Below are 22,332 nucleotides of genomic sequence, written 5' to 3'. Positions count from 1 at the left end.
AAGTTGATACTCAGAAAATTCAGTTACAGTATCAGAATATTATTTCATTACTTACATTAATTAGCATGAATTATCTCAATACTCAAGCAGTGAATCAGACTCAACCTGTCAGCCACGAGGGCCATCTTACTATATCCCTTCCTGCTGTCCAATACAGAGGAAAGGTGGCCGGGGGGAGGGGAGAAGAAAAATTCAAAGAGTTTTCTTAAAAATAACAAAGAAAGTAAGCGTGATGAAAGATTACTAGCTATTTTAGCATCAACTGTCAGATCCACTTTGTACAGGTTGTAGCATTGGCTTACTTGATACGCTCATTTTCTGAAGAAGTGGAGACCGCATATCTGTGTGGGCTATTCTCATGTACATCCAAAAGAACTGAGTCTGCAAAGTTTAAGTCCCGCCTCTTCCTGCTGAGCTTCCCCAGCTTTTTTGACGAGACTAATATGCAGACAGACGTGCGTGAACAAAATGAGCTCTCCCAGAATAACGGTCTGGACCTAAAGGGTGGGCTGGATGCTGTCTCCACTTCTTCAGAAAATGAATGTACCAGGTAAGCCAACGCTACATTTTCCTGACTCAGTGGAGACAGCATCCCTGTGTGGGACATACCAGAGCTTGTCTAGCATCACGGGAGGGAAACCATCTGGGACTAATCCCCTTGACTAACCCTGACCTGCTGTAGGACTCTCCTCCCAAAAGCCGCATCAGCCGATGTGTACCTGTCAATTCTGTAGTGCCTAATAAAGGTGGACAGAGACGACCACGTAGCCACCCTGCAAACCTCATGCAATGGTGCCCATGTGCCCTAGGCGGCCATAGTGGCTGCGCTACACGTAGAGTGTGCTGTAATGTTATCTGCATGGGCTGATCCTGAGATGAATATGCCTTTGCAATGCATGCCCTAATCCACCTCCTCAAGGAGGGAGACAATGCTCTGAGACCCATAGATTCTGCTTTAAACAACACAAACAGGGCTCCTGTGCGACAAAATGAGGCTGTTCTGCGTAAGTAGATCTTCAAGGCTCGACGGACGTCTAGGGTGTGCCAGCTGTGTTCAAAGTGATGGGTCGGCTTTGGGCAGAAGTTGGGGAGAACCAACTCCTGCGCACGATGAAAGATAGAATTCAGCTTGGGAATGAACACCGGATTTACCCTGAGAACCACCCTGTCCGCATAGAGGGTGCATAAGCTACTAGAAACAGAACTTTTTGTGTCTCTCAATGGCTCGAATGGAGCCTGGGGGAGCGCCTGAAGGACGAGTGGCAAGTCCCAGGATGGATAACGATGTACGGTAGGAGGATGCAAATCAGAGGCACTTTTTAGGAATTGTCGAATGAGTGGATGGTTGGCCAGCTATCTGTCAAGGCCGGAACAGAGAACGGAAGAAAGGTCTGCAATCTGATACCGAAGTGTGTTGGGAGCCAATCCAGCAGTCAACCCGCTCTGTAGGAATTCAAGGATGTCGCACGTCCATGCCTGGAGCGGGACCATCCCTGTGGACCCGCACCAGGTGCAGAAGGCCCTCCAAGTGGTGTCATAGATTCGAATAGTGGAGGGTCTCCTGGCCACTTGGATCATTCGAACGACTTATGGTGAAAGACCCTCTGCTGTCATTGAGCGCCGCTCAACTGCCATGTGGCCATGTGGTCCGGATGCATCATGGCTCCCTGTCGTAGAGAGGTCCTGGAGGGGGGGACCCCCCACGGAGGAGCGACTGACAGGAACAGGAAATCCATGAACCACAGGTGTCGCAGCCAGTAGGGAGCCAGGAGAATCAACTCCGCCCATTCTTCCAGCATCTTCCTGATGACTCTCTGGATCATGGGGAACGGCGGGAAGGCATAAAGAAGACCCGGCGGCCAGCGACAACAAAGCGTGTTGCTTCCCTCTGCACCCAGAGACGAGTACCTGGCATAAAACTGAGCAACCTTCTTGTTGCTGCTGGTGGCGAAGAGGTTGGCCAACGGAGTTCTGAACCGCCTGGTGATCTCCCGAAAATGGGCAGGATGGAGTTCCCACTCCTTATGATCCACTTGGACTGGCTCAGCCAATACGCCATGACGTTGTCAGTGCCTGCGAAGTGTTTGGCCTGAATGGAGAGGAGGTGTTCCTCTACCCATGTCAGCAGCAGCAGGGCCTCCTTCATCAACCATTTGGACTGGATGCCGCCCTGCCTGTTGACGTGGGCTTTTGCCATCATGTTGTCCGTCAGGACTAACAGGTGTCTGCCCGTCACCAACAAGTGAAAATGCAACAGCCCCAGAAAGATCGCCCTTAACTCCAGGAAGTTGATTGTCTGTTGTTGTTCCGAGGGCGTCCACTGGCCCTTTGCCACCTCGGTTCCGGAATGGGTTCTCAGCCCATCAGGCTGCCGTCGGTGGTCATCGTTACTTGATGAGGCTCCCGGAACAGGCACCCTTGCATTATGGCTTGAAACGACCACCAATTCAGAGACCTGCGGATGCTGTGGGGCAATCTGATTTGAACTGTAGAGCAGCTGCTGTTGTCCTTTTGAAAGGGAAGGAGCAACCATTGGAAAGGCCTGCTATGGAGCCTGGACCAGGGCACTATTGCAAAACACGAGATCATCTTGCCTAGCAGCTGGGACAGCTGAAATAGCTGTACCCAGTTCTGCCTCCCGACTGACCATGCTAACTCCCGGAGCCCTTGCTGACATTCCCTTGATAAGAAGACCCGACCCTGGCGGGTGTCTTTGAGTGTGCCCAGATGAATTATGCATGTGGGAACTAGATGGCTCTTTGAAAGGTTTATTGAGAAACCATGAGTTTCCAGAATGCTTATGGTGTCCCGCAGATCCCTGCAGGCCTGTTCTGGGGACCTGGACAACAAGAGAATGTCGTCCAGGTAGCACATAATTTGAATGGGCCGGGCTCGTAGGTGGGCCACCAAGGTTGGCAGAAGTTTGGTAAACATCCTGGGTGCTGATGAGAGACCGAACGGGAGGGCTTGATAGTGATAATGGTGTCCCCAATAACAAAATCACAGGTACCATCGACGTTCGAGACGGACTGGGACATGGAGGTAGGCCTCCGTCAGATCTATCGAGGTGAGGAAGTCGTCCCTCTGGATGCCCTTTAGGATGGTCAGTAACGAATGCATCTTGAACTGCCAGTATACAATGTGGCGGTTCAAGGCCTTGAGGTCGAGGATTGCTCTCCAGCCCCTCGACACCTTCGGGACAATGAACAGCAGGGAGTAAAACCCCTGCCCCTGTTGTTCCACCGGAACTGGCCAGATGGCCTGTATGTCCAAGAGGTATTGAATGGCCTGGTCTACCAGGCGCCTCTTTTCGCAATCCCGATATGGGACAGAGGTGGAAAAGCATTGGGGGATAGGAGAGAAACTCTAGGCCTGTTTTCACCGTCTCCCTCACCCAGGCATCCGTTGTTACCTCCTCCCATTAATCGGCAAAGAAGGCCAAACAACCGCTGATGGGAAGGTTCCTTTCTCAGTCACTTTCGCCTGCGGAAGGGATCAGTGTTTCCTGAACCTCAGTACGATCTCCTGGAAGGGGGGAATCGTTGGTAACCCCTACCTGTTCTGCCCTGTTGCTGTTGGGGACCCTGACATCCTGAATACTGTCTGGCCGGACGGGAGAAGCCGTATCCCCTGTCCAGGGTCCAAAAGAATGACCTGTGACGATATGGAGCAGTCCGATTCTCAGTCCTGCGGAACATAGAAGGCAGAATTTTCCTTTATCTTTTGACTCTATAAGTCTAGGTTCAAGGGCCCCCCTGAATAATCTATCCCCCGCAAATGGTTCAGAGGCCAGACATCACTTGTTTTTGGTATCAGCATGCCAAGGCCGCAACCATAATAGACGTCTGGCCACTATAGCTGACTCCATTGACTTGGCCGTGAACCTGGTAGCATTGATGGAGGTATCTGCCGAGAACTGTAGGGCCGCCTTCAGCTTATTGAGATCCTGATGGGACCTCGAGTCCGAAACTGGGATCCTATCCCTCAACTGTTGAAGCAACAGGAGAGCAGTCCTGTTAAAGAAGGATGATGCCGTAGCTGCTCTAATCGATCAGGCGGCTGACTGGTGACCCTTAATGAGAACGTGCTCCGCCCTTCTATCCTCAGCCTTCAGGGCATCTTCTGGATTGCTAGGGGTCACATTGGGTGAGGACAACGCCGCTATTAGAGCGTTCACTGAAGGAACCTCCAAGGCCTTGGCTAGATCAGGCCCAATATTGTAAAAGCATCTGTCCTGGGCAGAGGGAAAAGGAACTGACACTGGGGACTTCCATTGCCGTTGGACAACGTCCAGAAAGAAGGGGGAAAGGGACTACCCTGTTTCTCCCAAAATAAGACCTCCCCGGATAATAAGCCCAATTGGGCTTTTGAGCGCATGCGCTAAAATAAGCCCAATTGGGCTTATTATCCGGGGAGGTCTTATTTTGGGAGAAACAGGGTAGTCCCTTCCCCCCTTCTTTCTGGACCTCACCTGAAAATAAGCCCTCCACAAAAATATTGCAACACTGCTACAGCCATGAGGTGATCATGTTGGCCGCCTCCCGCACCTCAAAAATAATAAGGCCTCCCCAAAAATAAGGACAAGTGCTTATTTTGGGGGTGAAAAGAAAATAAGACCCTAGGCTGATTCAATAGGAGCCTCATCCTGAATGAGCCTGATGACTTAGGAGGAGTCAGCTGGAGGGCTTAGTAAAGAATTGCCCCATTAAAAAAACAGTGTTTTGAAATTAGCTACCATTTCGCACTTACGACCAAAATAGCAACTACCACCTATGGCGGCCAAAATGGCAACCGCAATCCTCTCCAGAGCCAACAGGTGCTCCTGAGCTTCAGTAACAAAGGAGAAGCTTCTCCTAAAATCCAAAATGGGGGCCGCCATGTGTTTGGCGCCGAAAAATGGCGCCGGCTGCATTCTCTGGAGCCCAATGACACTCCGGACGTTAACCAGGCAAGGAGAAGCCTCTCCCTGCCTCCAAAGGCCAAGCACCACCTGCTTACACTCTCCTGAGCAAAAAAACAACAACAAAAACGTTCCAGAGGCTTGACCAGACAGGGAGAGGAAGCCTCTCCCTGTCCCCAAAATGGCAGCCATCACCTATTCGGCTGCAAAAATCCCGCCCACCGCACTTTCCGGAGCTAAAAACTGCTCTGGAGGGTGAAACAGGCAAGGAGAAGCCTCTCCTTGCCTCTAAAATGTCAGATGTCGCCTGATAGCACTCTCCAGAGCCAAAAGACGGAGGTTCCAAAGGCACAAGGGAGCGATCTTGGTTCCCACGCTTCCAAAAAACTTCGGGACTGGATCATAAGTATTGGTTTTGGAGGAATCATAATTTTGAACGGTTGCTAATTGAACTACCATAACTCGAGGAATACCTGTAAAAAAAGATCATAACATCAACTTGACAGGAAGACTAGAAGTATATTTTGTTTAAACAAGCTATAATAACTAAGTGTTATAATAATATGCTGTGACCTCCCTTCTTTTACCTTATTGAATCTGGGAGGCATTTGCTTGAGCTGCTTCCAAATATTATTTTACTAACTAGAACTAACTAGAACTAAAATAATGGTTCATCCTACTTTGCCTAGGTAATAGGTAATGACCATTTACTTGATCTCTACACCAACACAATAGACCAGGCATATTACACTTGTTTCATCTTATAGGACAGCGATGACTAACCTTTTTTGGCTCGCATGCCACAAGTGGGGGGAGTGCAGGGGGGTCATGTGCGGGCGTGCCGCACCCATAATGCAATGCGCAACCCCCCAGTGCGCATGCACACACAACGCGCAACCCCTCCATTTTTACATGCTTTTTTTGCCCTCCCCAGGCTCCAGAGGCTTTATAGGAGCCTGGGGAGGGCGAAAAGAGCCCCCCCCGGAGGCCCTCTGGAGGCTTCAGGGACCGTCCGGAGGCTTCCCTGAAGCCTTTGGAACGCTTAAAACCATCCTCTGAGCAAACCGGAAGTGACTTCCGGGTTGCTTGGAGGGTCGTTTTAAGTGCTGCGAAGGCATCAGGGAAGCCTCCGGACAGTCCCTGAAGCCTTCGGAACGCTTAAAACCACCCTCCGAGCAAACCGGAAGTCATTTCCGGTTTGCTCGGAGGGTGGTTTTAAGCGTTCCGAAGGCTTCAGGGAAGCCTCCGGACGGTCCCTGAAGCCTCCAGAGGGCCTCCGGGGGGGGGGTCTTTTCGCCCTCCCCAGGCTCCTATAAAGGCGAAAAATAGCTTTTAAAAAGGTGAACTCAGCTGCCCAGCGCGCACATGCACGCTGGCCAGCTGACAGGGCAGCGCCTCGCATGCCCTGACAAATGGCTCCGCGTGCCACTTGTGGCACGCGTGCCATAGGTTCGCCATCACTGTTATAGGAGATAGTGTTACAATTAAAAGTCAGAATCTTATTACCTGAGATTCATTCTATCCTGACTTTTTTGGCATTTTTAAAGCCAATGTTCCTTTGTTTATAGAGCCTGCAGTTGGATGAATATAGTAGTTGCACTTGATCAACCTAACCAATGTGATAGGATAAAATGAGAGAGGAATAATCATGTATATTACTCCTAACTCCCTTGAAGAAAATGTGACATCAATATAAGATATGAGTAAGATAAACCAGAAATTTGAGGCAAAGCATTTGCTAAAAAGTACGCATTTTAAGCAGTTGAATACAATTAGCAAACCAGAGAAATCAGAATTCCAGAATAAAACTTAAGTTTTCAAAAGCATTGGTTCTGCTTATTAGAAATCAGGTATAAAAGCACAATGGACAATCAAATGACCATAGGTTATTGTGCAGTTGCAAATGCCAGGCAGTTGTGAAGCACCCGAATGATAATCACATGGCTGTGGGAACACTGCAATGGTTATAAATGCAAGGACTGGTCACAAAGTTACCTTTTCAGAACATAGCAAGTTTGAATTATTTCTAAATTGGACAGCTGTTAAGCGAGGTCTATTTGTTTATGAATTATCCCAACACCATTTATGTCTTTTACAAAATTCGGATTCTTAACATGGGACCATTCTTCCAAGTTTAGATCAACATGGCACAATATTAAGGCAAAATACAGTAGATTACAAAATAGTCATAAACATGGAGAAAACCACTTGAAGACAAAACCAGCAAAGATTCGTTTGCTAAAGTAGAATAATGTATAACAGAGCCACAAATTTATTCTTGTTGAAATGTATTCATATTACAACATAAAATTAAACATACAAAGGTAGCTGATCTCTTACATGAAGGGGTTAAAGTTTGAACTTTCCAAAATAGTTCATCATTAAAATATATTTAACAAACAAAGGATATTGTCTAGAGAGTCTGTTAATCCCTAACTACCAATGCTAGAATAAATTTATTAGTTTATGTGATGGTGTTACCAGCTAAAGGAGAAGGGGAAGTGAAAGGCATTGCAGCATGGAGTTGCAGACAGAGGAGGTCGGACTGCTGGTGGAAATAGTAGGGAGTTAAACTAGAAAGTCCTCCACATTCCTTTCCAGGCTTAGGATTCTATGAAGGCAAACTACTTCCGAAAAACATTACCAAAAAAACTACAGGGACTTTGTCTAGACAGTTGCTAGGAGTCAAGACTGATTCAAAGATTTTTTAAAAAAGTAAATTATAGAACATCCTTTTCCACTCCTATGATTCTATGACTTGCTTGAAAATGAAGCAACAAATCAAGGCTCTATATATGATGCTACTGATTGTAATTTTAGGTTATCTCAAGAGGCAAACCTTAAAATACAGTGAGCACTACAAAGAAGTGGTTGCCACATTCTCTCTCTCATGGCAAATTAAGTATAATTAAATCTTTAGAATTTCCCATAAATACAGAAAAGAAGAAGGTAGGGCAAAATACATTTTTTTTCCTAGGAGATAAGAGGTAATAGTTCACATTTTTAAAGTTATCCTGAACTTATAATTGTGGTTGACTGCAGACTGGATTCCCAGGAAGAAGAGCCTGCATTCCAGAGGTCTAAGAGACCGGGTGGGGTGGGGGGTAGAAACACACACAACTGTAATAAAAACAAAGAATTACAAAGTAGTCTTTATAATCACAATTAAGCCCAAAGTTCTGGTTGTTGTGGTCAGTAACCAAGATGCCCACATGATTTACTTGATAACCATAGTCTTGGCTTGCCCTGTTGTCATTAATCAGGGGAACTCAGATGATGGAGAGACCCTGGGAGGCATGGCCCAGGCCTGGCCCAGCACTGGGCTTTTCATAACTCTGATGCACCTCTTGCACAGCTTCACACCCTGCTAGGTCTCACACCCTTGAGCCTCCTGTTAACCCCATCATGCCTTGTTCCACATACCTCTTCCGAAGATAAAGAGTGCCAACAAATATAATGTATGGCCCTTCTGCAGAAGCCATTTTGTGCCATTCTGGAGGCAAAGGCCATTTGCACTCAGAAAGACATGATTTTCCAGTGTGTCCTTCTGAGACTCACAAGACAGGTGGCCACTTCCGGAGAGAAAGGAACTGACGTTGCGACGACACGACATGTTGACACTTTTGCCGCTGGACGGTCCATCTGGACATAAACCGTCCCAAAGAGACGGTGACAGGGAAGTCTTGCTGATCTCAGGGACATCGCAAAATCCCTGATTGATCCAAGAGAATCTCTTCTAGCCGGCGACAAAAGCACAGCCGCAAGCTGCTGAAGTTGGGACAGCTCCGCAACGGAGGAAAAGCAGAAAGAGAAAGTGTGTCCATCTGGTGAAGAAATCTTATTTTTATAAAAGACTGCCCAAAAAAGATTGAAGTTAAATTAAATTGGTAAAGAAAAGGAAATAAGTGGTGGAATTAAGCATTATTGGACAGTGTGTTATCTTTTTTTATTTTCTATCATGGAAGTTTTGTGAACATTTTTTACTTTTTATAGTGAACATTTCGGATTTTCTTTTTCTTTTTTATCTATGGATTAAATCTTTTCCTTTACTTCTACAATACTGGTTGGGATGGATTTTTTCTTTTTATTTGGTTTCATTTAAGAACTTTGTTTCTTCTAAGCCTGAAACATAAAGAAGATTTAAAAGGTATATAAAGAGGGAAGTAATCTTAGAGGGAAAAGAAGTTACACTGCCACTTTGAGGTTGAGACTTGGAAACATTGCTTTTTCTTTTTTCCCTTTGATCATTTTGACCTTGCACTTCAAAGGCTTCAGCTTGTTTATAGAGAAGAGCATGGATTGTTTACGCAGGTGCTCTCTGGATGCTTGTTGCTAGCTGGAAAAGAAGTGAAAACAAAGATTTGTTTTTTAAACTAGAGTGGCAGTGTTTATTAATTGGAAGGATCACACAACTTCAAAAAGAAACCATAATATTACAACACATTATGTCTGGAATTCAAAAATTATTAGAAACAACAGAGAGAATTGAGAAGAGATTGGAAAATATTGAAAATATAAACTTTAATGTGGCAAACTTGATGGAAAAATGGAAGATACTCAGCAAATAAAAGATATTCAGCAAATGAAAAAAGTGGAGGCTGGTGTCCTAAAAACCCAAGGGAAAATGAACAAAGAGGCAAGCTAACAGTGGATATTGAACTGAGTGTGATTGGAGATGGAAAGAATGGAACAAGGAAAGGGAAGATAGATGGAAAGGTGCTTTACTACAGAAGGTATAGAAGAAGAAGAAAGAGAAAAATGGATGGATTTAAGGAGAGAAATTTTGACAAAAACACTACTGATAACCAAAGATAAACTGATTAAGGAAGCTGATGGAGGGTTTCGAGATTTGCAAGATATGTAATAAGCAACAAATTGCGAAGAGAAATCCAAACAAGTTGATTAAGGAAATAACCAGAAGACTAATTCCACAAATGGCAAAAGAAATAGGACTACACTACTACTGGAAAGACACAGGTTGAGATATGAAAATTAATAATAAAACACTAGTTAAATTTAGTTAAAATTAGAGAATTATGTTAAAAATGTAGTGCTAATGGATAAAGTTAGATAAATAATTGAAAATGATAACAATGTATATGTAGTATTGGTTTGATAAGAGGATAAAAAATTTAAATGATGAAAAAAGGGGAAAAAGTAAGTTAAACAGTCAAACTATCGTCAAATAAATGACTGATAATGATAGTAATGTAATAATTTGTATCGATAGGATAAAAGGGAAATTGGATATAAATTGTAAACAATGATTAAGAAAAGAGGTCTAAAATTTTGTTATTAAACATAATTATTATTTTTTTATTTTGAATGTGTTATAAAGGTATAATGTGGTTGGATGATATTGAAAATAGATAAGGGAATGCCACTATGTGGTTTTATTTTAAATTTTGGAATGTTTGTTATAAAGGGACGTTGAAACAACTAGTCATATGAAGGATGAGGTATGATGATAGCAATATATATAAATATATGTGATGTAAAATATATAATTTGATATGAATCAGAGGTGATGACTGTGGAAGGGATGCACGAAAGCTCTTTGTAACCAATTGACACACTTTGTACAATTTGTAAGAGGATTATTTTGTTTGTTTTTATTCAAAAAATAAAAAAAAATATTTTTTTAAAAAAGATGGCCACTTCCAAAATGGAATGAAGCCATATGTGTATCGGCTGGGTACTTTTTCAGAAAGGTTATCCTTGGAAATGGCCTTTCTAAAAGATAATTAACTGATGCGACTCACAATTTTCCTATACAGAAACCACCTTGTGCTATCCCAGAAGCAGGCAGTACTTTGAAACCAGGCACAATTATCAGAGAGTAAGAACTGGGCCATTCCCAAGTTATTTGTTTCCAGGATGGCATGGGGAGGCTTCCATACAGAAAAGGTCATATGATGCAGCTGATTCTCTTTTGGAAAGGCAATTTTTGAAAGTAGTAAGTGGAGCAAAATAGGAGGCCCAAATGTGTGGGACCCAACAGGGCAGGAAGAAGGCCCAAGGCCCTTGGGGACTTAGCCAAGCAGGAAATTGAGCCATGTGACCCAGTAGGCTGGATAAGAAGAAACACAGAAAGATGGGGGCTGCTGCCGCAACTTGGTAGTCAGCTGTAAGGGCAGGTTGCTCACCCAGCAACCGAATTGTGATCACATGACTGCAGAGGCATTGCATGGGCTGCAACTTTGCACAGATTGTTAAATAGCTTCATTCAGCACTGTCATAGTTTTGAATGGATACTGACTCATTTGAATGGTTGCAAGTTGAGGATTACCTGCACAACAAAGGAATACAAGATCATTTTAATTTATTTACAAATTGAATATTATGCCTTATTTCATCCCTCTGGGTGGCTTCCTTGAATCCAGTATAATAGGTATAATTGGCAAAATCCATTTGGAAGAACAAAGATAAGCAAAGGTATAAGGCAATTTCCCCAAACCGCTAAACCTGACAAAATGTCTGGATTTCAGAAGATAAAAGTATTCTAGAACAGAGTTCCCCAATCTTTCCAGCACTACAGGCCAGAGGGAGGGATGGGTCCACACAAGTGATAGGCAAGCATGCATGCGCAGCTCCTTTTGTGCAAGCAGTGGACATATGCACCTGCCACTCATACAAATGGAACGGGCACACACATTTGTGTATCAGTAGCAAAAATGCAACAATGCAAGAGCCTGGGTTCAGCTAGAGTAAGTTTTTCATTGTCTCTTAGTCAACCATAGAAGCAAGAGTAACAAGTCAATACAAACAGCCTATGTTCTCATTTATGTTAAACCAACATAACCTTCTCCAAAATCTTGGTTTTTGGTTACATGTAAGTGTACTTGTATAGTGTTGGCCAGAATTACAAATACAACAAAAATCTGAATATCAATTCTTATAATTAACAGTATTGAACACTGCAGCATTCTTGTATTATTGCATAATTTATCTGTTGTTACTGAAAGCTAACTGAAGCTCTTCACAGCTGTTTTATTCATGGAAAGACATGTGAGACAAGTTCTATAAATACTATCACATGGAACTCTTAACAACATGCATCCTTCTTACACAGGATCTGTGTAAAACTGACACCCTACACTCTTGGTCAAAGGTCCATGGCAACTGCTATTTTGGGGGAAACACTAGTAACATTTTAGTCAACAGTTTGTCCCCATAGCATATCATTCTCTCTGAAAATCTAAAGTAGCCATTCTAAATAACAATTGATTATCCCAGTAGATGATACTAGGAAATTTATATCTTTTGTTGAAATACCTCAGGTAATTTCCCAGGAATATAGAAGAATAATTTAATGAAATCTTGATATTATAAAGACATCATCTGGATCACAGAGCAGTTTTCTATGCACCATTATAAGTGCATTGCATAAACAGAAAATATCATAATTGTTTATAGAATTATACAGTAGTCCTTGACGCACAACCATTTGTTTAGTAACCAAAGTTACAAAAGCACTGAAAATACTGACTTATGAAACTTATGACCACTGTAGTATCCCCATGGTCACATGACCAAAATTTGGACAATCAGCACCTATCATATAGTTATGACAATATAAGTGCCCTAGGAAATCTATGTTCATAGAAATAGCCATTTTTTGGGTTAACATCTTACCTTATAATTCAAATTACTCCACTTGTATGCTATTCTTTCGTACCCACTTTCATACTTTACAATTTATAACTCATTCTCATAGAAACTCAGAGATATATCAATCACTCAGAACTATATAGTTAAAAAAAGAAGAGGTTGATAATGGGGGGGGGGATTCACATTAAATATAGTTTTAATCAACTTCAAAAGATAACCCTAAGTTAACAGTAGTGTAACAAAAAAAAAGATACTGGGGGCATTGGCTTCTTCCCTTTTCTCACACTACTGTGTTTCCCCAAAAATACGACATATCCTGAAACTAAGGCCATGCCAGATTTTCGCGGTAGGCAAAAATAAACCCTCCCCCTAAAATAAGCCCTAGTGAGGGGGTGGGTTTAGCCAGAACAGGGGACAGCCCTTCCCTTCCCCGGTCACCTTAGGGCTTCTTGGCCCCTTAATTGGATCAGTTGGGCTGCTCCGTTCACAAAACAGCTGATTCGTGGATGCCGCTCAGGCCTCTACCTACAGCAAATGCCAGTCGCTTTTGCAACCAATCACTGCTGCAAAAGAAGCTGGAGCCCAAGCAACACAACCCAAATGCCTCATGCCCTCCTTGCCTAACAGTGTCACAGGCCCACGGAACAGGAAAAGAAGGCATTAAAATCCATACTCTTGGGACATCGGAAGAAGCCCTGCGAGGAGACGCTGCTGCTGAAGTGCAGACAAATCCCCCCCCCAACCTGCAAATCGTCCTTTCAAAGAGGAGTTTCACCAGGATGAAGGTGACACAAATGCCGCCTTCAGCCACCTCTTCATCCTGGTGAAACTCCTCTTTGAAATGATGATCTGCAGGTTGGGGGGGGGGGGGATTTCCTGCACTTCAGCAGCAGCGTGTCCTTGCAGGGCTTCTTCCGATGTCCCAAGAGTATGGATTTTAATGCCTACAGGAGGCAGGAGCTTCTCACCTGCATATTCACATTGAAGGCTCGAAATGGGGCATTTTTGCGAATGGCTTGGAAATGGGGAGGGAGATATTCCTGCCTCTCGCCCTGTTCTGAAGGTCAGCACAGACTGAGAACAGGATACGTAAGAGACTAAATCCCCCCTCCCCATTTTCAAGAGGTTTGAAAACGCCACATTCCAAGCCTTCACATTATCCAGGATTGCAGGATTGAAGGCATGCGTGAGGGAAGATTTTGTCAGTCTGTGACCTTCAGAACAGGGGGAAAGGCAGGAATATCCCCCTCCATATTTTCAAACTGTTTGCAAAAACGTTCCATTTCGAGCCTTCTGCATATTGCAGGACTGAAGGCTCGGAATGAGGCATTTTTGCGAACGGCTTGAAAATGGGGAGGGGAGATTTTCCCTGTTCTGAAGCTCAGCACATAGGATAAGAGGCAAAATCCCCCCCACTCCTTTTCCTGGCAATCGTTCTTTCCTTGGGATTTCAGCGCAGATGCACATCCCCCAAATGTTCTATCCGAAGCCTTCTCTGCGTCTGTGCAGAGCTCCCAAGGAAAGGATGGTGTGTGTGTGAGAGAGAGAGAGAGATCCCTACCCCCCCCTCCCGGCAAGGCAGCCACATCCCTCCACTAACCTGCTTTCCTGCTCCATTCTCCACTGCCACATGCAGGGCAAGAAAAGTAGTTTGTTAGTTTACTTCCAACTTCATGAGATCTTTTTTTTTTTGCAAGTTAGTGAAGGGATGTGGCTGCCTTGGAGGGGGAGGGTGTATGTGTGTGTGTTCGTTCTGCCAGGAAGGGCTCCCCCCTCCCGCGAGCAGCACAGTCAGCTGTTCCGCGGCCAGCAAACAGGACAGGCGAAGTCCAGGATGCAAGGAGAACTTGGGTCATTGTGGCCGCAGGCAAGCAGATGGTGGGATGGAGGGGGTGGGGCTGGTGGGCTTGCTGCTTTCTGCACCTGAAAAATAATAAGCCCTCCCCCTTTAATAAGCCCAAGGCCATATTTCGTGGGTCAAAAAAATATAAGACCCTGTCGTATTTTTTGGGGAAAACGGTATTAATCTTTAACATTTAACCATTTTTACTATATATTTTGAAAATTAATCAAACTAGAGCAAGCACGTTGAAGTGAATATTGATTCACTTTATGCCCAGTTATAGAATAGAAAAAAAAAGCATGAACATAAAATTTTATGTTGTTTCTTTCTGTTCAAATTCATATGCACAGTGCAAAACAATGGTGTTACTGTGCTGGGAAATGCCATTCCATGAAAACAAAGGATTCTTAATTATCCATCGATCACCTACATGAGCTCTGGAAGACTTTGATCACCCTCAGAGGCAGAATTGAAGGTTGCACTGCAAAGAATGTTATTGAAATCTAGGTTTTACCTAGAAGAATGCTCTGTGAGGTAAGAGATAGTTAACAAGAATTAAACTGGAATGTTGAAAGTAAATTAAACTTCCTCCTGCAAGCACCAACTAGTTTGTGAGGCATTGTGTTGCTTTCTTTCCAGTTAAGACAGCCAGATAGGAGGAAAAAGATATAGAATTTTTCTGATATAATAAACCATATAATGAATGTTTCTGATATAATAAACTATTTAAAGCTTATCAGTTTGACTCAATTTTTTCTACTTTTTAAACTATTTTAAATTAAGTCATGTATACTAAAATATTTTAGATCTAAATGTTAAGGTCTGTAACTTATTATCCAGATCTGTAGAAGAAAGAAGACAAAAAGATATTCAGAAAAGACACAGGCAAAAACATCACTTCTGTTGGCATCTCCTTAAATACATTATGTGATCTGCCAAGACAAGTTCTTTAAAAAACTGCCAACTATGTTTCTCTTCCAAATTCAAATCACTTCACAGCAATAGAAGCCCCATTTGAATATATTTTAATAGTGACTGTAGAACACTGATAGTTTTATATCTACATAAGAAAATAAACCACTAGCTACTATGTAGATAAGCTTTCACTCTATTTTCAATATTTGAAATATATATTTAAAACGTAAATAATTTAACAGGATATAGTTATTACTGTTAAATTATAAGTCTTTATTAATTATTAAATTAAATGACATTATTAAGTATTAGATAAATAGATAAAATTATCACTGATGACAGGAAATCATAAGGAGAAATAATATACAATAAATCTAATAAATTATAATCACCTTCAATGTAAGCAACTAATAAGCAAGATACCTCTACGTACCAGATCAACATTTTTGTAATCACCACACTTGAACAGTTAAAACCAGATCATAGAGCAATTTATCTTACCATAAAAATAGGCTTTTTTCCTTGTTACATAAAAGGGTAGGAAAATGTGATGATGATGACAACCAAAGCTGGTGAGAACCACAAAACAGGGTTATCTTTGACCAATGGAATCTGAAATAGGTTCTCTCTGCTGCCATGAGTGCAGCAGGCCTGTCCTAGCAGGATGAGACAGTTCATGAGGTAGCCTGGACGTCTGCCATTAAGAGCTTTATAGGTCATAACCACGCCTTGAACTGCCTTCAGGTAGCCTGGTAGTCAGTGAAGTTCATTAAGCAGAAGTGTAATATAGGCCATCCTAGGAGCCCCAAAGACTTATCTCACTGCACTTTGCACCAGTTGAAGTTTCTGAATGGACTTCAAGTATAGCCCCATGTAGAGAGCATTGCAATAGGTCAGGACAGAGACAGCATTACTCAGGTAGTCATGTGTGGAGATTTATTTTGCTCAAGTAAATACAAGTTTCTGGAGGAAAAGTCATTGTTGTTTTCAATTGCCACATTTTTATAACAGCTTTAACACTATTAGAAAAGAGGGTATTTAAATTAGATACTGTTACCCCTATAGCAATGAATTCTGCATACAAAACCTCATGCGATGAAGAAAAAGCAATATACAGTATGCATAATGGCTTCCAAAGAAATATAATACTGTTACCATAGGATTTGTTTTTAAATCTTGTCAAGCAAAATTCTTGATAAGAAATTAAAATGGGAAAGATTCTCAAGAGTGAGGATGCAATATAAATAGCCTAATGCTTTACAGATCCTTTGAACTAAAATTCCATAAGACATTACCACCACATATCATGGATCCAGCTTCAAGAGGCTATAGTTCAACATACACATAGAATACCAGACTATCTATCCTTAGAATAGAAGGATTCCTCACATTTATGTAGAGAGCAGTTGATTCTTTCAATACTGAAAATTTGCAGACACATAGAGAAGCATGACTCAAGCAAAGATAGCAAAATACAGAAAACAATGATATCAAAACAATGAATCTTTTCAAAAATAACATTAAAATATAAGCTAAAATAGAAAAGCAGAAAGATCAAAACTCTTCAATATTCATAGAAGCTATTTAAAATCTCAAGAACAAAAGCTCAGCAAAAGTTGTGCAGTGGAGATTGGGAAAAGTCCCAAGAAGTCTAATAAGATGCCAGTTTCGTTAATAAGTAGATTAAGGAAGCCATAAAAGGTAAGAAAGCTTTTCCCAAATTATGGAACTGTTGCTTAAATAAGTCAAACAAGGAGTACAAATTGGAAAAACAAATTAAAGTTGATAATAACGCAGAAAAATAATTGAGAGTATATTTAGAAAAATTAAAATAATTTTAAAAGTTTATTTAAGTATCAGAAGTAGGAAATTGGTGAGAGTTCCTACCATTACATAGCAAAAAGAAAAGATGTTCATGCATGAACTAAGTTTTCTTTTTTTTCAGAAAACTGCACTTGAAAAACTAAGTCTAATAAAAATAAGGAAGAACAGAAGCCAGAAGGAAACCAGCCAGCAATAGAAGTAAAATGTAAAATTATCTTTCAAGCAAAATATTCTTATCTTAGAAAACGTTTTCAATATTGAAACATTGCAAAGAAATCAGAGCTACATGTTCTGATAACTAATAACATGAGTTGTTTATTAATTGAAAATCAGCTTTGTAGCTACAAACCGAAGCTTCTATCTCACCACCAAAATAATAGTACAACTGCACATATATCTATGGAAAGGATGAGCGATTATATATTTTAGAATTTTGACATTTGTTAACAAGTATTAGCAGCCATAATTGAAATGATAAATTAAGAAAACAGACAGATCTCACAATAAAATCAACAATGATGAAGATAGGCAGCTACAAATTATAAAGTGGGGACCTATACTGCAATTGATCTTTTTAGTACATGTCTCTAATCATGATCAAACCTACCTTATACTATTATACTCCCTTTATATACAGTATTAACATTATGCATACCATATTTTTTGGAGTATAAGATGCTCCGGAGTATTAGGCGCACCAAGATTTTGAAGAGGCAAATTAACAAAAAAAGTTTTTGCACTTTGAAGACCTCCTCAAAACAGCTAGTTTGTTTGTCAAAAAAAGGGGCATGCATAGCCTTTAGGCGGCTTATAGAGTGCTCCTGAAGGCTAGTAGGACAAAAATGAGCAAAAAACGGCCCTTTTTTGCTTATTTTTGCCCTCCCCAGCCCCCAGGAGGTCTGGAAGCCTCCTAAAGGCTATGCACGGCCATTTTTGCAAAGGGGATGGGGGTTTGGGAGGCCAGAAATGCTGTATTCAGTGTTTAAGACACACCCAGATTTTCACCCTCTTTTTTGAGGGAAAAAAGTGCATCTAATAAACTTGATCGAACACAGGCACGAGCCCATTTAAGGACGTACCTTGTGGCATTGAGAGTGGCCAAACGCCAATATTGTGCCACTCTCATTGCATCCGCAGAGAACCGCCCTGCCGCCCTGTTTCGGGTGTCCCGCTCCCTCTTGTTTCAGAGGCCGCGGGAGGCCCCTCTACAGGGCAGAGCAGAGGAATTTGGGAAATATCTGCAGGATAAAATCGCTCAAATTCGGAAGGATTGGGTCCCTGTTAGTGGTCCAATGGAGACGTCCGTGGCGAGTCTTGAGGAATCGACCTGGGAGGAGTTTGACTTGGTTGCCATCGAGGATTTGGACAGAATGCGTGGACGACTGCGACCCACCACATGTTTATTGGACCCGTGCCCCTCCTGGCTTGTACTGGCATCCTGGGAGGTTACACGAGACTGGCTCCTGGACCTAGTGAACGCCTCGCTGAGCGAGGGGTCTCTCCCGGCCGCCTTGAAAGAGGCGGTGGTGAGACCCTTGCTCAAGAAGCCTTCCCTGGATCCTTTGGAGCTGGCCAATTATCGTCCCGTCTCCAACCTTCCCTTTTTGGTGAAGGTTGTAGAGAGTGTGGTGGCCTACCAGTTTCCACGGCATCTGGAGGAAAATGATTATCTAGACCCGCGCCAGTCCGGCTTCCGCCCCGGTCACAGCACGGAGACGGCCTTGGTCGCGTTGGTGGATGATCTCTGGAGGGCCAGAGATAGAGGTTGTTCCTCTATCCTGGTCCTATTAGACCTCTCGGCGGCTTTTGATACCATTGACCATGGTATCCTGCTGCGCCGGCTGGAGGGGTTGGGGGTCCGGGGCACCGTTTTGCGGTGGTTCGGCTCCTACCTTTCTGGCAGGACGCAGCGTGTGTTGGCAGGGGAGGAGAGGTCGACCCTACGCCCCCTTACTTGTGGGGTGCCACAGGGGTCGGTCCTCTCGCCACTCCTGTTCAACACATATATGAAGCCGCTGGGTGAGATCATCCGTGGTTTCGGGGTGGGATACCATCTGTACGCTGATGATACTCAGCTGTACTTTTCCACCCCGAACCACCCCAACGAGGCCATCGAAGTGATGTCCCGGTGTGTGGAAGCCGTACGGATCTGGATGGATGACAACCGACTCAAACTCAACCCCTCCAAGACGGAGTGGCTGTGGGTACCGGCTCCCCGGTTCAGCCAATTAATTCCATCATTGGCCATCGGGGGCATTCAACTTGCCCCCGTGGAGCGGGCGCGCAATTTGGGCGTCCTCCTGGATGCCCGGCTGTCCATGGATGACCATGTGACAGCCGTGGCAAGGGGGGCGTTCCACCAGGTTCGCCTGGTGCGCCAATTGCACCCCCTACTGGACCGGGACGCCCTACGCACAGTCACTCATGCGCTGGTGACGTCTCGCTTGGACTACTGTAACGCTCTCTACATGGGGCTTCCCTTGAAATGCACCCGGAGGCTACAGTTGGTCCAGAACGCAGCCGCGCGGGTAATTATGGGGAGTACTAGGTACTCCCATGTGACACCATTCCTGCGCGAGCTGCACTGGCTTCCTGTGGTCTATCGGGTGCGTTTCAAGGTTTTGATAACAATCTTTAAAGCGCTCCATGGCTTAGGACCTAGTTACTTGCGGGATCGTATTCTGCCCCATACATCCCTGCGACCAATCCGCTCGCACAGAGAGGACCTCCTCCAGGTGCCGTCCACCAGACAGTGTCGAGGGGCGGTGCCTAGGAGTAGAGCCTTCTCTGTGGCGGGCCCAGCCCTGTGGAATGACCTCCCCCCGGATATTAGGAATACCTCTGACCTCCGCTCCTTTCGTGTAAAGCTCAAGACCCACCTTTTTCAAGTTGCTGGCCTGGCTCAACTTTGATCCAACTATATCGCTCCTGATGGGTTTTTTATTTGGGGTATTTTAATTGCATTCAATTTATTTAGGGGTTTTTAAACATTGTGTTTTTACTTGTTTTTATCTATCAGTTAACCTCCTCCTTGTATATGTCGTATATATGTCTTGGTATATGTTTTGTTATATGTATGTCGATATATTTATTTCCTATGTTTTGTTGTACGCCGCCCCGAGTCCTTCGGGAGAGGGTGCGGCTAAGAAATAAATATTTTTTATTATTATTATTATTATTATTATTATTATTATTATTATTATTATTATTATTATTATTATTATTATTATTATTATTATTATCATCATCATCATCTTATACTCTGAAAATTATGGTAGTTTATTTTAGAGAGCCAGCTTGGTGTAGTAGTTAATGAATCAGGCTGGAAACGAAAACTGAGTTCTAGTTCTGCCTTGGGCACAAAGCTGGGTGGCTATGGACCACTTTACCTGAAGCCTAGAAAGGAAGCAAAGGGAAACCGCTTCCGAAAAATCATACCAAAAATGCAGGAACTTGTCCAAGAATTGGACATGACTGAACAGAAGAAATTAAGATTTTATTTATGGATTTTAGTAATATGTTATTATATTTCATGTTGGCTGATAGATTATTATTTTTCCGCAGACTTGGTGGTAACCATACCAGTGTTGGATATTCTGCTCTTAAAGAGTTACCTGCTCTAGTATCTTGCCAAAGAGAAGTCTGTATTCTTTAAAGAGGTAGCAGATGGAGTAGATACACTCAGATATGCTTATAGAAGAAAGATTGTGGAATTATATGCATCATATTCTACGCAACCTAGAGATCATATCATGAAAGAAGCAAAAAATCAAGGGTTAGTATATGATAAGCTATTTAGTAGAACAAAGCAAGTAAATAACAGTGAATAATGCTTTCATTTTTTTGATATCACCACAAATACATATAATACAAATAAATTTAACTAAAAAGCATTAAAAAACAAATATATTTAATCCAGACATATCAAATGTGCAATAATTTCAACAATTCAAAGTTGTCCAGTTTAAGATACACTTACCAAATATACTGCCAAAAAGACATGTCCAATATAATAATTCCTTTTTTTTAATTTACAGATTACAGAAATGAATGAAAAATGCACCTTATTAATGAAAAGGTCCACCTACTCAGCAGGTGCACAAAACTTTTGAGAGAACTGCTACTAAATATGTAGCTTGATTTACTGGTTTTTATATATAGTTTTATTTACTTTTTAGTTCCAGATTGGTTTTAGTTATATTGCACTATATTTTATCATAATTTGTATTATATATTAAGGTAAAATATAGGTGAAATAAAAGCTATGAAATAATTAATCTAATTTTTTAACAACATTTTGTTTGCTCTCTGAACCTAATTAATAATTTTTACTGTCTTTTTAAAAAAATTGGACTTGTGAAACAGGTCACAGACTGGCATAACCTTGATCTAAAAAGGTTGTTTTTGCAGATTTTAGATAATTTTATAGCATTTGCTAACATTCATGTCATAAAATCTTTTTAACAGTATAAGACAGCATTCTAGGAAAATAATCATGTATGCTTCAAAAGAAATACAACTACAAAATCCGATTCAAAATATTTACATATATTGCTTTGTCTACTGAAAAACTTTTATCCATCAAAAATGAAAATTATTTGATTAGCAATTATTTTACATTGCTGCATAGAAATTAAGAATAAATGCAAACAAAAAGGAAAAACAAAAAAAATATTTTAAAAAAAGAATTCCTTAAGTAATAGTCATTTGGCTGCGTCCAAAAAGAGTCATTTCTGGGACCCATTCTATGGAACATCAGTTTTCCAGAGAATAGACTCGCCTCAACCCTACTAGCTTTCCTCAGGCCTTGAACATCTAGTTCGGTTACTGACTTTAGGCTCTAGATGTGTGGTTGAGTTTATATTGTAGTTATGTTTATTGTGTGGTTTTTATTATCTTAGCTGCTGTTTAGGTTAGTTATTATTTATTTATGAAGATTTTTTCTGGTTTTTCTTCACTGTTAGTAGTCAAGAGGTATCTTTAAGAGGGTTGGCCATAAAAACTGAATATGGGCTTTTTCAATATAGATTAGTTGCATTAATATTAATGATCATTACATTAATAACTTCTATTCTTTTTTAAATAATCAAGAATAAGTCCTTTGGCAAAATCAGAAATTCTAATATGGTTTAAACATGTCTCTCGTCTTGATATTTCCCATATCTATTGAACATTAGACTCCATCATCGATCACCAACATCTTAACTGTGGGGTGATAAATCTAATAACTCCAACTTGC

At 42.1% G+C, this 22,332-nt stretch overlaps 1 protein-coding gene across 6 annotated transcripts in view; it reads right to left on the bottom strand.

Annotated features, from left to right (window-relative positions):
* The window catches only part of SLC20A2 (solute carrier family 20 member 2), a 76,919-nt gene that overhangs the window by 51,334 nt on the left and 3,253 nt on the right, over positions 1-22,332 (bottom strand). For 2 of the 6 annotated variants that reach the window (XM_081933347.1, XM_081933342.1), the window contains exon 2: positions 20,708-20,831. The exons of the other annotated variants lie outside the window; for them this stretch is intronic. The gene's annotated coding sequence lies outside the window, so the exon portion shown is untranslated. The remainder of the gene's footprint in view (positions 1-20,707; positions 20,832-22,332) is intronic. 6 annotated transcript variants of the gene reach the window in all.

Source organism: Natrix helvetica (genome assembly GCF_964273705.1).
Source record: "Natrix helvetica genome assembly, chromosome: Z".
Taxonomy (NCBI): Eukaryota; Metazoa; Chordata; class Lepidosauria; order Squamata; family Natricidae; genus Natrix; species Natrix helvetica.
Note: the sequence above shows the minus strand (reverse complement) of the source record. Positions and strands in the feature narration are given on the sequence as shown.